Source organism: Pelodiscus sinensis, chromosome 10, assembly GCF_052426305.1.
Source record: "Pelodiscus sinensis isolate ZL-2025 chromosome 10, ASM5242630v1, whole genome shotgun sequence".
In the NCBI taxonomy this organism is placed as follows: Eukaryota; Metazoa; Chordata; order Testudines; family Trionychidae; genus Pelodiscus; species Pelodiscus sinensis.
In genome coordinates this window covers 46,257,952-46,273,775 of record NC_143061.1, presented here as the reverse complement: position 1 = coordinate 46,273,775, position 15,824 = coordinate 46,257,952, and positions in this window count along the sequence as shown.

The window sequence follows — 15,824 nt, the reverse complement described above, 5'->3', positions numbered from 1 at the left end:
TCTAAAGTGTGTAACACCTGTTCTTTACCCTCTGATAGGGCTTAGATTAAAATACTGGGAGGAAAATGTTCTGAGATGCGGAAGTTAGACACCGCCTTAGGAAGGAAGGTGGGATGGGGATGTAACCTGACCTTGTCCTTGAAGAAAACCATATATGGGGGTCCAAAGTGAGGGCTCTTAGTTCGGACACGTGCTTGACCGATGTGAGAGCCACAAAAAAGGAAACCTTCCAAGAAAGGTGCAGCAGTGAGTGCATTGCCAGGAGTTCGAAGGGAGGTCCTATGAGCTTGGTCAGGACTAGGTTGAGGTTCCACTGAGGGACGGGCTGGGCTGATGGATGTGTGGATAAAGCCTGCCCAAGCCTTTCAAAAACCTGTTCACTATCAGTCCTTGAAGACTTGCGGACTTGTCCCTGGAGCCCAGGTGCAAGGTGGAAATAGCCACCAGGTGTACCCTAATTGAGGATAACCCCTGTAGTCTGAGATCTAGAAGGTAGTCCAGGACCAGCAGGATGATATCCACAGGTGATATCTCCTTCTGGGTAGTCCAAACAGAGAAGTGCTTCCACTGGGCCCTACTTGAAGGTTTTCTACTTCCCAGCAGGACCTCCTGCATATGCTCCAAGCACTGCAGCTCCGCTGTTGTCAGCCATGCAGCTTCTATGTCATGAGATGCAGGGATTGCAGGTTTGGGTAATGAAGCCTGCTCAAGTCCTGCGTAATAAGATCCAGGTCCAGCAGAAGAGCCAAATCAGCCTCTAGCAGGACAGGCTCAGGAGGGACATGAACCAGTGCTGACTGGGCCAAGCCAGGATGCCTTGAATTCCTGAACTCGCAGAAGCACCCTGTAGACTAGTGGGAACAGCAGGAATACGTAAAATAGGCCCTCGGTCCAAGGAATAAGTAACATGTCTCCCAGGGAGCACCGCCACCACCCCATGAAGGAGCAGAAGTTCATGCACTTCCTATTCTGACAGGTGGAAACAGGTGCAGAAGGGGAAATCCTCAATTGCAGAAAATTCAGAGGACCACCAGAGTGCTCTTGGACCCTGGGAGATAGGAGGTAACTGCGTGAATGTTTGCCCCGAAGCATAGTTTCCATAACTGAAGGGCTTCCTGGCATAGGGGAAGTAGCTCTTGATATATGAGACTGCCAATGTGTTGTCAAAGAGAATGAGGACCATCATGCCCCTGAGCCAAGGGACGAAAGCTGCAAGGTGAGGTGAACTGCTTACAGCTTCCTGACATTGTTAAGCAGGGAGAGATTGTCTTGGACTATGTATCTTGTATCCACATGTCCCCAAGATGTACCCCCCCCCCACCAGTGTCTGACGAGTCCATCACTAACCAAAGGATCAGCAGAGGCCTGGATAATGGGCGTGCAGACCACCTCCTTCTGGGTCCATCAATCCAGGGAGTGAAGGACGTCGGGGGGAACTGTTACTACTCTGTCACACGGATGGAAGGACAGGTTGTGGGTATGCGCACACCATATCTGCAGTGGGTGTATGTGGAGGCTGATGTGTTGGATGAAATAGGTGCATGTGGCCATCAGACCCACGAGACGTATGCAGACCCTGGCTGTGTTCATTGGGAATGCTTGGATGGTCACATTGATTACCAGAAAACGGTACCTGGGGAGGGAAGCCCTGGTGGATGTAGTGTCTAGGCTGGCACCCACACACTCTATCACCTGCATGGGGACCTGGGTCAACTTGGTCACATTCAGGAGCAGCCTCAGTGATGTGAGCCTGCACCTTATCTGAGGAACAGCCTTGAAGAAGTTAGTCAGCCAGGTAGGGGAACACCTGGACACCCCACTATCTCACGGGGGCAGTGACAATGGCCATGCACTTCATGAAGACCAGAGGGTCTGTGAAAATGCCAAAAGGGAGGGCCATAAACTGATAGTGGACCTAGCCCACCGTAAAGCGGAGGAAGCACCTGTGCTACGGTGCAATGGAAATATGGAAGTAGGCATCTTTTAGATTAGGGGTGAGCAAAAGGGCCTCCAGGGGCTGGATCCGACCCACCCGCAAGTTGATTTGGCCGGCAGAGGGCCTGCTGCTCCCTTGCCCCCAGGTCAATCAGGGCCTGCAGGTGGGGGGAAGCATGCAGTCTTCTCCCGCCCTGCTCAGCAAGGAGCGCACAGCACTTAGACGCTCCCCCCGTGCACTCTTTGTAGGGCAGGGTAAGGTGGGAGGAGACTGCGTGCTCCCCCCGCCCCCCCCCCGGCTCCAGGCCAATCAGTCTCCTCCTGCCCTGCAAGGGGCTCCGCACTTCAAGTCAACTGGGGCCACTTCTAAAATGGGGGTGGGCAGTAATTTTTGATCAAGGGCAGCATACCAATCTCTGGGATTTAGAGAGGAGATGATAGACACCAGGGTCACCATCTTGAACTTGGCTTTGGCGATAAAAGGCATTGAGGTTCCTGAGGTCCAGGATGGGCCAGAACCCACCGTTGGCTTTGTGGGCCAGGAATTACTGGGAGTAGAAGCTGTGACGTAGTGGGGGTACTTGCTGGGCTGTGGTGACCCCTGCTGTCTGGAGCAAGACCCAGCAGGGAAAACCTCACTATGCAAAGGTAGTGCCAAACTTGTTGAACCAGTGGCCAGACATCCCCCATGGAGAGGAACAAAGGAAGGTGGAATGCTGCCCTGACTGGGGGGCAGGGCTGGAAGGGAATTTAGTTAGTTACTGTCTGAGAGCATGGAGGAGAGCCTAGGGGAAGGGGCTGGAGTTTAGGGGCCCAGTCTCCCCCATCTCAAGGGGGGCTGAGGCATCCTAGCCCAGCTCTGTGACCAGATTCCATCTGTGCTGTGCTGTATCCTGGAGAGGCAATAAACTTCCTCTATTCCACCGGCTGGTGCAGTCTGTTTGTGCCATTTCGGGGTGCAGGAGACGGGGGACCCCCAACGCGCCGTCACACTGGTGTCAGGGGTGGGATGCACTGCACCCCGTGGATGGAGCTTCCAGCGGCAAGCAACAAGGCGCAGTAGAAGCAAGAGCCCTGGAGCCAGGCATGCTGGAGACAGAGCGAAGCGGTTCCTGGGAATCGTGGGGCGCTGCAGCACTAGACTGGTGAGTCTGCACCGAGGGACCCAGTGGGCAGATGGCCTACGCCCGACTCTTGAAGGCAGAGCTGGTGGGGCGGTGCAGAGAGAGGGGCTTGCCTGTGCAGAAAGCAACCAAGGCCCAGTTGATTGCCCAGCTGGAAGAGAATGACCAGCCACAGGGCCAGGAATCAGCCAGACCCCCCCTGAGAGTGTGTCAGGCTCAGAGAGGGGGAGGAGCGCTGGAACCCACCGGAGAGATGAGACAGCGTCTCCCGGGAGGCCTGCAAGTAATAGCCCATCTAGGGCAGGGGCCAGCCCAGCGGAGCTGCGGCGGCTGGAGATCCAGCTGCGGATCAGGGAATTGGAAGTAGAGGACAGAGAGAAGGAGCGCCAAGATCGAGAGAGGCAGCGACAGCATGAGCTGGCCATGGCAAAGCGGAGAACGGGCGGGGTACCGGCTGCGCCAAGTGCGGATGGGCCCCAAGGTCCCAGGACTGCCAGGCGCTTGGAGAGGCTTGTGGTGGCCCAACTGAAGGACATGGGCTCCTCAGTGCCTTTGAGAAGGCCTGTGGACTGCAACGGGTCCCCCTGGCTGACTGGCTGCAGGAGCTCAACCCCGCACTGAACCAGGAGGCGGCCGGAGTGCTCAGTCAGCTGGAGGACCTACAGCCAGGGGATTACAACCGAGTCAAGGAGGCCCTGCTGCACAAGTTCGGGCTGACCCCCGAGATGTACAGGAAGAAGTTCCGGGGGGTACAGAAAGGGCCACGGGAGACCTATGTGGATCTGGCCTCCCGCCTGGCGCAATACTGCCGCAAGTGGGTGTCTGGAGTCGGAGCCCAGACTGCAGAGGAGCTGCTCAAGCTGTTCATGATGGAGCAGTTCTATGAAGCATGCCCACTCAACCTGAGGCTGTGGCTCAAGGACCGGAGACCAGAGAACCCCCAGGAGGCCGGGAGACTGGCGGATGAGTTCACGGAGAGCCGGTCCGGGTGTGAACGGGAGTCCCGGAGAGAAAGGGAATCGCGCAGAGACCGGATCTCGGCTGAGCGACGGAGGGAGTCAACTACGGGGCGAGACCAAGGAACAGATCGTCTGTGCCCCAGAGAACCAGCCAGGGCCTGGACAGAGACAGCCCAAAGCCTAACTTGCCATCGCTGTCCAGGACCAGGGACCTTACAGGGTTAACTGGCTGGGGCGGGAGGAAGGGCAGGCTGCCCCAGAGGCAGGGGCTGGCAGGCAAACCTCAGCTCAGAGAGAGGGGAAGGATGCTCAGTGCACCTCCCCTGGGAGGTCTGATTCTCAGGAGGCGGATTTCTCTGTGTACTGGGTGGGGGCAGGACGGCCCCTGCGGAGCGAGTGCCTCATACCCCTGGAGGTGGATGGTAGGAAGGTGACGGGCTTCTGGGACACGGGGGCAGAGGTGACGCTGGCCCGATCCGATATAGTGGCCCCAGAGCGGATACTACCCCACACGCAGCTGACCCTGAAGGGCATAGACGGGTCCCCGTTTAAGGTGCCTGTAGCCAGGGTGCATCTGAAATGGGGGGCGAAGAAAGGCCTCAAGGAAGTGGGGGTGCACCCGCACTTGCCCACCGAGGTGCTGATGGGGAATGACCTAGAGGAGTGGCCCCATGAATCCCAGCGGGCTCTAGTCACTACCCGGAGCCAGAGCCAGCGGGGGGCTGACAACCTGGGTCCAGGGAAGGACTCCGGGCAGCGTCCTCAGGGTCCCATCCCAGTGGACACGGGGTCCAGCCAGGCTGGGACTCCGGACCTAGGCAAAGGTGGGGAACAGGTCCCGATCCCTGCCTCAGCAGCTGAATTCCAGGCTGAGGTGCAGGCAGACCCCTCCTTGCAGAGGCTGAGGGACCAGGCTGGCCTCCGTGCAGCTCGGCCCCGGGGGAGAGGTGGCCAGGAGAGATTCCTGCGGGGGCGTGGACTCCTGTTCCGTGAATGGCTTCCCTCCAGGATGGCGAGGGCATGGGGGGTCCAGCTGGTCGTCCCCTGAAAGTATCGCCTCAAGCTGCTGTATTTGGCCCACGATGTCCCCGTTGGGGGCCACCGGGGGATCCGGAGCACCCGGCTGAAGCTGCTCCAGCACTTCTATTGGCCGGGAATCTTTACAGCTGTGCAGCAGTACTGCCGGTCCTGTGACTCCTGCCAGAGGGGCGGGAAGGCCCAAGACAGGAGGAAAGCGGCTTGGGGGTCTCTACCCCAGATAGACCCTCTGGGCTTGCTGAGAGAGTTATGGGAGGGGAAGACCTCCCTGGATGGAGCTTCGGGGGTGGAAGCCGCCCTGGCTGTCCAGAGAAGGCTCACTGGGCTCATGGCCCCGGCCCGAGAGACCCTGGCCAGAGATCAAGGCCAGCGGAAGGGTGGGTGTGACCCCCGAGGACAGGCCTGCGCCAGTCGCCCTGGAGCGGGGCGGCGAGTGGACAGAGGGAAGCCAGCTCATGTGGGGCCTTGCCACGGCCGGCCTGAGTCAAGGGGAGCACCCATGTCCCCGGGGCGGGTTCCCACGCAGAGGACCCGAACTTCCCTAGGTCACGAGCGGAGTGACCCTGCTCAGTTCGCTCTCGGAGGGGGGAGAACTGTGACGTAGTGGGGGTACTTGCTGGGCTGTGGTGACCCCTGCTGTCTGGAGCAAGACCCAACAGGAAAAACCTCACTATGCAAAGGTAGTGCCAAACTTGTTGAACCAGTGGCCAGACACCCCCCATGGAGAGGAACAAAGGAAGGTGGAATGCTGCCCTGACTGGGGGGCAGGGCTGGAAGGGAATTTAGTTAGTTACTGTCTGAGAACATGGAGGAGAGCCTAGGGGAAGGGGCTGGAGTTTAGGGGCCCAGTCTCCCCCATTTCAAGGGGGGCTGAGGCATCCTAGCCCAGCTCTGTGACCAGATTCCATCTGTGCTGTGCTGTATCCTGGAGAGGCAATAAACTTCCTCTATTCCACCGGCTGGTGCAGTCTGTTTGTGCCATTTCGGGGTGCAGGAGACGGGGGACCCCCAACGCGCCGTCACAGAAGCCCCTGCCCAGGAACCCTTGGGGAACTGCTTCGGCAGCCTCTTGGGTCAAGAGCTGATGAATCTCTTCCTAGAGGAGATGCTTGTGAGAGGAGTCCTTGAAGAGGAATGGGACAGGGGAATGAAACGGGGATGGAAAGGAAGAGGATGGTGTACCATTCTACCATTTCTAGGACCCAACCATCTGAGGCAATGGATTCCCAGGCCTGGCAAAAAGGGAGTAAGTGGTTCCTGACCAGGGAGTTTAAGACTGGTAAATGGTCCTTAGGTGTACCCTCAAAACCCTTGGCGGGACCCTGGGGCTTGCTGGATGGGCCCTAGTTCTGGTCCGGCTGGGAACAGTGGAAGAAATCCAGGTGCGTGCCTTGCTGGCAGCCTTCCTGCCTGACAGGGAATGCCGTTTGGTGTGTGTATACCCAGCGACTTTAAGGTGGCCCAGATATTCTTGGAGCCATGCAGATGCTGGTCGGTCTGCCCAGAGAAGAGGTACAGGCCCTCAAAGGGGAAGTCCTAGATGGTGTTCTGGAGCTCAGGGAGCACTCCAGACACCTGCAGCCAGGAGCTGCAGTGTAAAATCAGCCCCATGGCCATAGTACAGGCAGCTATATTGGCCGCATCCAGGGTGCCCTGGAGGGCAGTCCAAGAAACTACCCTGCCCACCTCCGCGAGGGCTCTAAACTAGGACTGACACACCCCAAGGAGCAGTTTAGAAAACTTGTCCATGGTTGCCAAAGTGTTATATGCATAGCAACTCAGCAGGACCTGCTGGTTTGCTATGCAGAGTTGAAGACCCCCGCTGCATAGGCCTTTTTGCCCAAGAGGTCCATTTTCTTGGTGTCCCTACATTTAGGGGTAGCGCCCAGCTAAGAGGCACTTGCAGAGCAAGAGCAAAAGCACGTTCCAATGACCATCACGAGTGGCAAGAAGGAACTGAGGGGGTGGAGGGCCAGCAGCTCCCCACTGGCCCATTGGATACTGCTAAGGCAGGGGTGGGCAAGAATTTTTGATGGAAGACCACTTCAGAAATTTTTGAACTGGCCCTGGGATGTCCAGGAAGGGGGCCTCAGGTCAGAGGTGGGGCCAGAACACTTCCATGCTTCCCCACCCACAGACCCTGATTGGTCTGGAGGTGGGGGGAGTAAGTGAAGTCTTTGCCCCCATCTGCCCCGGAGAGAACCGTCGGCTGTTCTGAACAGATGGCAGTTCCCTGTAGGCGCACGTGCCCCTGGTGGTGAGAGACTTTGCATGCTCCCCTCCCTGTCACCGGTCAATCAGGGCCTGGGAGACAGCATGCGAAGTCTGCCCTTGCCCTGCAAGGAAGCACTGCACTTTAGTCACCCACCAACTGAGCCCCTAGCAGGGTGGAAGTAGTCTTCATGCACTTTCCTCCGCCCCCAGGCCCTAATAGGCCTGGGAGCTGGGGTAGCACCAAGTGTCTCACTCCCTACCCTTCAGTGTGCGGCACTTAGTCAACTGCCAGGGTTAACTCTAAGCACCGTGCGCTCCCTTGTCTGTAGGCCCTGATTGGCCTGAGGGTGGGGGAGTGGCGAAGCCTCCCCGGGTCAGATCAACCTGCTTGGTGGGCCGGTTTCGGCCTGTGGAGATCCTTTTCCCACCCTGTGCTACATACATGCAACGCGTGTACCTATATGATGGAATGGACATGAGCAATCATAGAATCATAGAGCTGGAAGAGACCACTCCCAACTAAATTGACCCAGCCAGGGCTTTGTCAAGCCAAGACTTAAATACTTCTAGGGATGGAGACTCCACTGCTTCCCTAGGTAACCCATTCCAGTGCTTCACCACCCTCCTAGGGAAATAGTTTTTCCTAATATCCAACCTGGACCTCTCCCACCGCAACCTGAGACCATTGTTCCTTGTTCTGCCATCCATCACTACTGTGAACAGCCTTTCTCCAAGCCTTTGGAACCTCCCTTAAGAAGTTGAAAGCTGCTATCAAATCCCCCTTCACTCTTCTCTTCTGCAGACTAAATAAGCCCAAATCCCTCAGTCTCTCCTTGTAGGTCATATGCTTCAGCCCCTTAATCAGTTTGGTTGCCCTCCACTGGACCCTCTCTAATGCATCCACATCCTTCCGGTAATTGGGGGCCCAGAACTTGCCCTTCATGAATCCATGCTGACTATTCTTGATCACCTTCCCCTCTTCCAAGTGCTTCAAAATGGATTCCTTGAGGATCCCCTCCATGATTTTTCCAGGGATTGAGGTAACTCTGACCGGCCTATAGTTCCCTGGATCATACTTCTTCCCTTTCTTAAAGATGGGCACTATATTTGCCTTTTTCCAATCATCTGGGATCTCTCCCAATCTCCACAGCTTTTCAAAGATAATGATATTTGCCAACTCTCTCAGTACCCTTGGATGTATTAAGTCCAGACCCATGGATTTATGTATGTTTAGCTTTTTTAAATAGTTCCTAACCTGTTCTTTCCACACCAAGGGCTGTCCACCTTCGTCCCATATTTCGTCACTTAGCGCATTAGTCTGGGAACTGACCTTGTCCGTGAAGACAGAGGCAAAGAAAGCATTAAGTACTGCAGCTTTCCCCACATCATATGTCTCTAGGTTACCGCCCTCATCCAGTAGGGGCCCCACACCCTTTCTTGTTAACATGCCTGTAGAAACCTTTCTTGTTATCCTTCACATCCCTTGTGAGTCACAATTCCAACTGCGCTTTCCCCTTTCTGATAATTCCCTGCATTCTCGAGCTATGCATTTATACCCCTCCCTAGTTTCCACTTTTTGTAAGCTCCCTTTCTGAGCTTAAGTTCACCAAGGATTTCCCCGGTGAGCCAATCCGGTCTCCTACCATATTTGCTTCTCTTGCTATGCATTGGAATGGCTTCTTTCTGTGCCTTCAATATGGCTTCTATAAAACACTGCCAGCTCTCCTGGGCTCCTTTCCCTTTCATGTTAGCATCCCAGGAGATTCTGCCCATCAGGTCTCTGAGGGAGCTGAAGTCTGCTTTTCTGAAGTCCAAGGTGTGTATTTTACTACTCTCTCTTCTTCCTTTGGTCAGGATCCTGAAATCACTCTCTCATGATCACTGCTTCCCAGGCTGTCACCCACCTCTACTTTCCCTATTAGTTCCTGCCTGTTTGTGAGCAGCAGGTCAAGCTGTGCACAGCCCCTGGTCGGATTCTTCAGCACTTGTACCAAGAAGTTATCCCCAATATTCTCCAAAAACTTCCTGGATTGTCTGTGTACTGCCGTATTCATCTGCCAACAGCTGTCAGGGTGATTAAAGTCCCCCATGAGAACCAGCGCCTGCAATCTGGAAACTTCTCTCAGTTGTCCAAAGAAAGCCTCATCTACCTCATCCATCTGATCCGGCAGTCTATAGCAGACACCAACGACAACATCATTACTGTGGCTTACACCTCTAAACTTGACCCATAGACTCTCTACAGGCTTTTCTCCCTCTATATACTGGAATTCTGAGCAATCATAGTGCTTTCTTACATACAGTGCAACTCCACCTCCTTTTCTCCCCTGCCTGTTCTTCCTAAACAGTTTATACTCTTCCATGACAGTGCTCCAGTCATGTGAGTCATCTCACCAAGTCTCTGTCATCCCAATCAAATCGTAGTTCTTGGACTGAGCCAGAGCCTCCAATTCTTCCTGTTTGTTACCCAGGCTTCTCGCATTGGTGTACAAACACCTTAGATAACCAGTTGATTGCTGTACCCTCTGCATTTGAATCATGGGTCCTCCATTGTTACTCGTTCCTCTTTGCATTTCTTCCCGGTATCCGACTTCCCCACTCCTCTCAGGGTTTTGGTCACCGTCCCCCAATGAACCTAGTTTAAAGCCCTCCTCACTAGATTTGCAAGCCTGCCCGCGAAGATGCTCCTTCCTCTCTTTGTTAGGTGGATCCCATCTCTTCCTAACAATCCTTGTGCCCGGAACAGAGTCCCATGGTCGAAGAAACCAAAGCCCTCTCTGTGAAACCACCTGCGCAACCACACATTTACTTCCTTAATTCGACGATCCCTACTTGGACCTTTTCCTTCAACAGGGAGAATGGATGAGAACACCACTTGCACTCCGAATTCTTTGATCCTTCTTCCCAACTCTACATAATCCGCAGTAACCCGCTCAGGGTCATTCTTGGCCGTATCATTAGTTCCCACATGGAGAAGCAGGAAGGGGTTGTGAGCTGAAGGTTTGATCACTCAAAGAATTCATGAAAGTTAGGTCCATCAATGGCTATTAGCCAGGAATGGTGTCTCTAGCCTCTGTTTGTCACGGGCTGGAAATGGATGACAGGAGAGAGGTCACTCGATCACCTGTTTCTGTTTACTCCCTCTGGGGCATCTGGCATTGGCCACTGTTGGCAGACAGGATACTGGGCTAGATTGACCTTTGGTCTGATCCAGTATGGCTGTTCTTATGACAGTGTTTTGCCTCACAAGGCTCTGGAAGTTGAATGTGAGGCTGCCCTTGAGTCCTTCCATCCTGTTTTCTGGGGTCCTCGAGGCTGGAGGCTTCAGAACTGGGTGAGGCAGGAAAGTTTTTCTGCAAGGGGTGGGAGGATCCTCTTGAGGCATGTCACCAGGTAGTCCATCACAGCTGTTAGGGACAGAAAGACATTCTCCTGGTGCTTCCCTTGCAGATGCCTGCATGCTCTTCTCTCCTGCTGCTCCGCTATGCTGTCCTCCATTTGCCCTTTAAACTTGTCTTCCCTTGTCCGTTTTTGCCTGTAGATTTGTGTGAGCCAAACAGCTGCTAGAGCTGAGGGAGTATGCCACAAGTTTCCTGTTCTTCCTGTTGTAACAAAAAGTTATAAGGGCACACATTAAAGGAGATAAAACAAAAAACAGGACTGTGTAGCACTTTAAAGACTAACATGATGGTTTAAATAGGTGATGAGCTTTCATAGGCCAGACCCACTTCCTCTACCACTATTAAAGGAGATACATTGTATTAAATCTAAACCTTAATTTATCATATGTTGATGGTCTCTGTAAAGACAATAGAGATTCTGTTCTGTGCAAGGCCAAAATGATACTTTAAAGTGGTCACTGTACAATAAGGGAGCACCTGAACTCACATGGTTTGGAGGCAGGCTTGTTAAGGGGCCTGCCAGGGCACAATACTGTGGGTGGGAAAGCGGATGGTGGGGGCAGGACAGTGACTTTCCTATTGTATCCAGCACACCCCACTTCCCGGGACAGTGCTATTTTCTCATCCTGCGGCAGCCAGTGGGGTGGGAGGAGGGATGGTGTCCGGTCATGCGGGTGGTGCAGTGCGTTGGCTCATACAGCTTTCCTCTTCTGGATCTGTCACATCCTGTTTCCTGGGATAGTGTTACTTTCCCATCCTGCCCATAGGCTCCTTCAGGATGGGAGAAAGGAGGGAGGGGCTGTCAGAGGCTGAAGCCATGCTAGAAGCAGAGGCAGCAGCTAATAGTTTCCCCTCCTCCTTCATCCAGTTTGCTATGTGAGATACGAGTCTTCTCCGAATCACATAGATTGATGGGGAATGGATGCTGACTGAATGTGGCCAGAATCCAGAGCCTTATGCTGCAGTGATGCCAGACCTGACTATGCCAGCCATCTGACTATGAGATGTCCTGGGAGGAGAGGATTATCTCTAAGGTTATAAAAAGTTCTTGGCTCTTGTTGCTCACTAGCTGTCCATTCTCCTCCTCTTTCCCCTCCTCCACCACACGGTCTTCCACACTGCTGCCCAGAGTGTCTTAGGAAGATTCCACAGTCTGGTCCAGTTCCCCTCCAGAATCATGTGTTATCTGGTCGTAGAAGCAACATGTTTGTGATTATGCTCTAGACTGTCCATTTGCCTCCTTTGTCTTGTAATAGGACTGCACAGCTCCTTTATTTTAAGTCAGCACTTTTGGGTGAATCCGATGTATCCTTTCTCCACCATACACTTTGCAATCTTCACATAGATATTGGCATTTCTATTACTGTTTTGGAGCTCCAAGAGAATGGATTCCCTCTCCCCATGCCTCAATGAGGTCCAAGTTTCCCTGCAGACTCTTTTGTGCCTTAGGGAAATAAAGCTCATGGATTGAAGCACATGGAACTTGGCCACATGTGCTACTCAGGTTGCTGGCTGCTCTGTGAAGCACTCGCAATACTGGCCATACGGGAAATGAAATTCAAACTTTCCTCAGGCTTTTCCTTTTCATTTGGAGAGCAGTAGAGGTGCAAGTTCTGGCAAGGCACTATGGGATGCCTCATGGAGGTAAAGAACATCGATTTTCTCAACACTGGCTCTACACTACCATAAATTCAACCATGCAAGTTTGAATTTTGCGTTATTCTTCATAAAAGCAGGAGTACAGAAATCTAACTTCGGTGGCCCTTAAAGTCAACAAAACAGGCTGATAGTGTGGGCATACTGTTTAGAAAAATCGACCGTATGCGGCTAAATTTGACCTAAATTCCTAGGGTAGACCAGACCTAAGAATAAACACACTCTACTGTGAGACTTGAAGATTTACCAGGTGTTGCTCAGATTCTTCTCTCTATTCATTATTGTTTTTCTTCATTTAAATCACTGCTCTGGGGTGGGACTGGGGATGAGTTCAGTAGGCAGGCTGCCCCAAGGAGAGAGGACAACCCTACAAGTTTCTCGCCATAGCAGCTTAGGACCAGGTGAGAAGCACTTCTCCATGACTGTTTCAACACCAGTTGGCACAGTCAGGGGAGGAGTGCATGTCCCCTTGCTGGGGCAGGTCCAGGTTTGTTTGCATTCTGTTCTCCCCACCTGGAGTGAGGAATGCAGGAAACAGTGCACTTTCCCCTCACTCCATGACAAAGGGGAGGAGCCAGTAAGGTCCCCGTATGAATGCAGGATGTGTGTATGGGGGGAACCTCCCTAAAGGGCACCTGTGGGCTGGGGCAGTCCTGGACTGTGGGGAAGGGTGTGTGCTTGGTATTTGATTGCATTGTTGCTATACTCTTTTGTTACCCCTACTAGCAAATTATGCATCATTTTCCTCATTCTTGCACTGTACATTTAATTATAAATAAGTGACTCCTGTTTATGCATACAGTTTACAAATCTGTAGATGTTTTGATGCTAGTAAAGGTTGGTATGCAAGTCAAAAAATTGAAGTAATTTTGTAAAGTCTTAATTTGTAAAGGTACACTGCCACCTTAGTGCTTTGGTCACACCTCAATAATAATTTGCTTGCTCCAAAGGAATATGTTTGCAGACTCTTAACATAGACTTCAATGGGACTTAGATCTGCCTCTGTTCAGCAAAGCACTGAAATACATGTTTAAATTCTCTGCTGGATCAGGGCCAGAAGACAGACACATGGTAGATGAGAGACCACCATTACAAATAAAGAAAGGCCTTTTCTGAAAGTTATAAATAGTCTGAACTTCCTATAAAGTGCCTGCTTTCTGATCCTTAAATGGTACTTTTCCAGCAGCAATGACATCCAGCATAATGGGAAGATAAATTGACATTATTAATCTAACAAACGGAGTGCTTTGTCCAATCTGTCCAAAGTATCTGACGTTGCATTATGGCAGTGGCAGACAAAACAAAAAAGCCTCAACTCCTGGCCTCCTCAAAGCAAAACAAAATGAAAACAAAACAAAAGACCCAGAACCTGGGGTTCTTTGCTTATATTTCCCTTTTCTAAATTTCAGTCGCTAATACTTCTGTGCAGAGTTGTCTTAAAGGACATTTTCTTCACTGATGTTCCAAGAGTTGATAAACTGAGTTTTGTCCTGCTGTCATAAACAAAAGCCTGGGTTGCAAGAGGAGCAGATGGCACTATGCACTGTTGAAATAAAGTTTTGGGTAAACATTTTTTTTCCGCATTCCAGTAACAAAAATAACTTATCACATTAACAGGCACCAACACTCCTGCAATCAAGACCTCCTGAGGTCTCTTCCAGCCCTGGGACTCTCTATGTTATGGGGAAAAAACAGCCAAGGATTAGCGGGCAAATGAAATTGAACACAAGTTTTGCACACTGTGTTCAAGTTACTGTTCTTTGGCTGCATAGCCTAGTACCCACATTTCAATTTCTACAGAATCTGGAAAATTTTGATTTTGAAAATTTCTGAGTAAAATATGATTTCATATTTTCATTCCTGCTGACATCTTTACTTGCTTTGTCTTGGCTCTCTGTTTTAATATGTCCAGATTTCCACAAGTACAATAAAATTCACTATTCTCTCTATTCTAATGTCAGTCCACAAGGACCCACAATTCAAAAGCCATCCCCATAATTGGCACACTGGTTATCAGTTTCAGAAGATATCTAAGACCAATTTATCCTAACACCTAAGAAAGTCCCAGTCTCAATATGATAATCTGGGGAATCCTGCACTGCTGCTATATGGACTGTACTAACTCTGGATAAGTTAAATTGTGGAGATCAAAGTTATTTATTAAAATGAGAGCTCATTTTATTTTAAAAGGAAGCACTATGCTCAATATAGCACACTTGAGCACCAAGCACCTCTCTTTCAAGCAAGTAAACCAAGTTGTACATTATTTTTAAATTGTTTTTTAATCTTTGTGGGGCTTTTAAAAAAAATTATTCTCCCTGATATGAGTTTCTTTTTAAGAGCTACATGACTTCAGAGTTCCCTTACACAGTAAATGAATACACTTTGCATTTTGGTCAATGAAGAACTACTCCTCGCTTTAACATTTTATGAGGACCCTTATAGATCTACCCCTTTTATTTATCCTTTTGTAGCATGCACTTGTGGCAATTATGAAAAATAAATACAATGCTAAAAACCTGCACCTAGTAACTTTCAATCCCTTTTACTTGTAGTAGGCCCCAAATTTAGATTTTATTAAAAGTAAAAAAAAGCTTTTAATCAAATATAAAGTCAGCAGAACTATTTTCACTCCAATGAGTAGCATTTCCACCTTGGACACTGCAGCATTGTGCGAGGGCACACAAATTTAAAAATGTAGTTAAACTGTTTATAAGCAAACATAAAAAGAACTATTTTCATAAGCTAAGTGAAAATTCAAATGTACAGAAGACACAGAGAAAGTAAATTCACTTGCAGTGTTGGATTTTAATAACCAAGAGCAGTGTTTCCCAATTTTATTTGGCCGAGGAACCTTTTCAGAATTTCAAGGAACCCCTAGGTTTGTCAATCAAAGGGGGGGGTCCCACCAATTCATGAAAATCCCCACAAATGCATGAAATGCATTCCTTCCTCAAGACTCGCAACCCTCTTCCTTGAGGCATCATCTGCTCTGTTCCCCTCCTCTCCATTGCTTGCTATACCCAGCCCTTATACACTCTCACTAGGTTGAGACAGGAGGTGTGGGGTGGGCATGAGGGATTTGGACGTGGGAAGGGGTGAGAAGTACAAGCTCTGGGAGGGAATTTGGATGCAGGAGAAGGGGATGTTGGTTTGGGGAGGGGGCTCCAGGCTTGGGGGTGTTGGGCTCAGGTGGAAGGCTGGGGTGCTGAGCAAGCCATGGGCTTGTGGATGTGAGGGTGCAGAAGTTTGGGCTGGATATGTGAGGGACTCAGGGCAAGAAGGTTCTGAGTATGATGGGCTCAGGACACAGTTTTGGGGTCAGGTGGTGCAGGAGTGTTATGATGCTGCATTGAGATGGGGGTTTGGCCCCAATTGGGGGCTTGTTGGCCAGGCTTCAGTTTTAAATAAAATATGTCAACCTCAAAAAGTTTTAGCATTGTCTCTATTTATGAGAGGGGTGAGGAACCTGTTTTGAGTCAAGGGTCACTGACCCA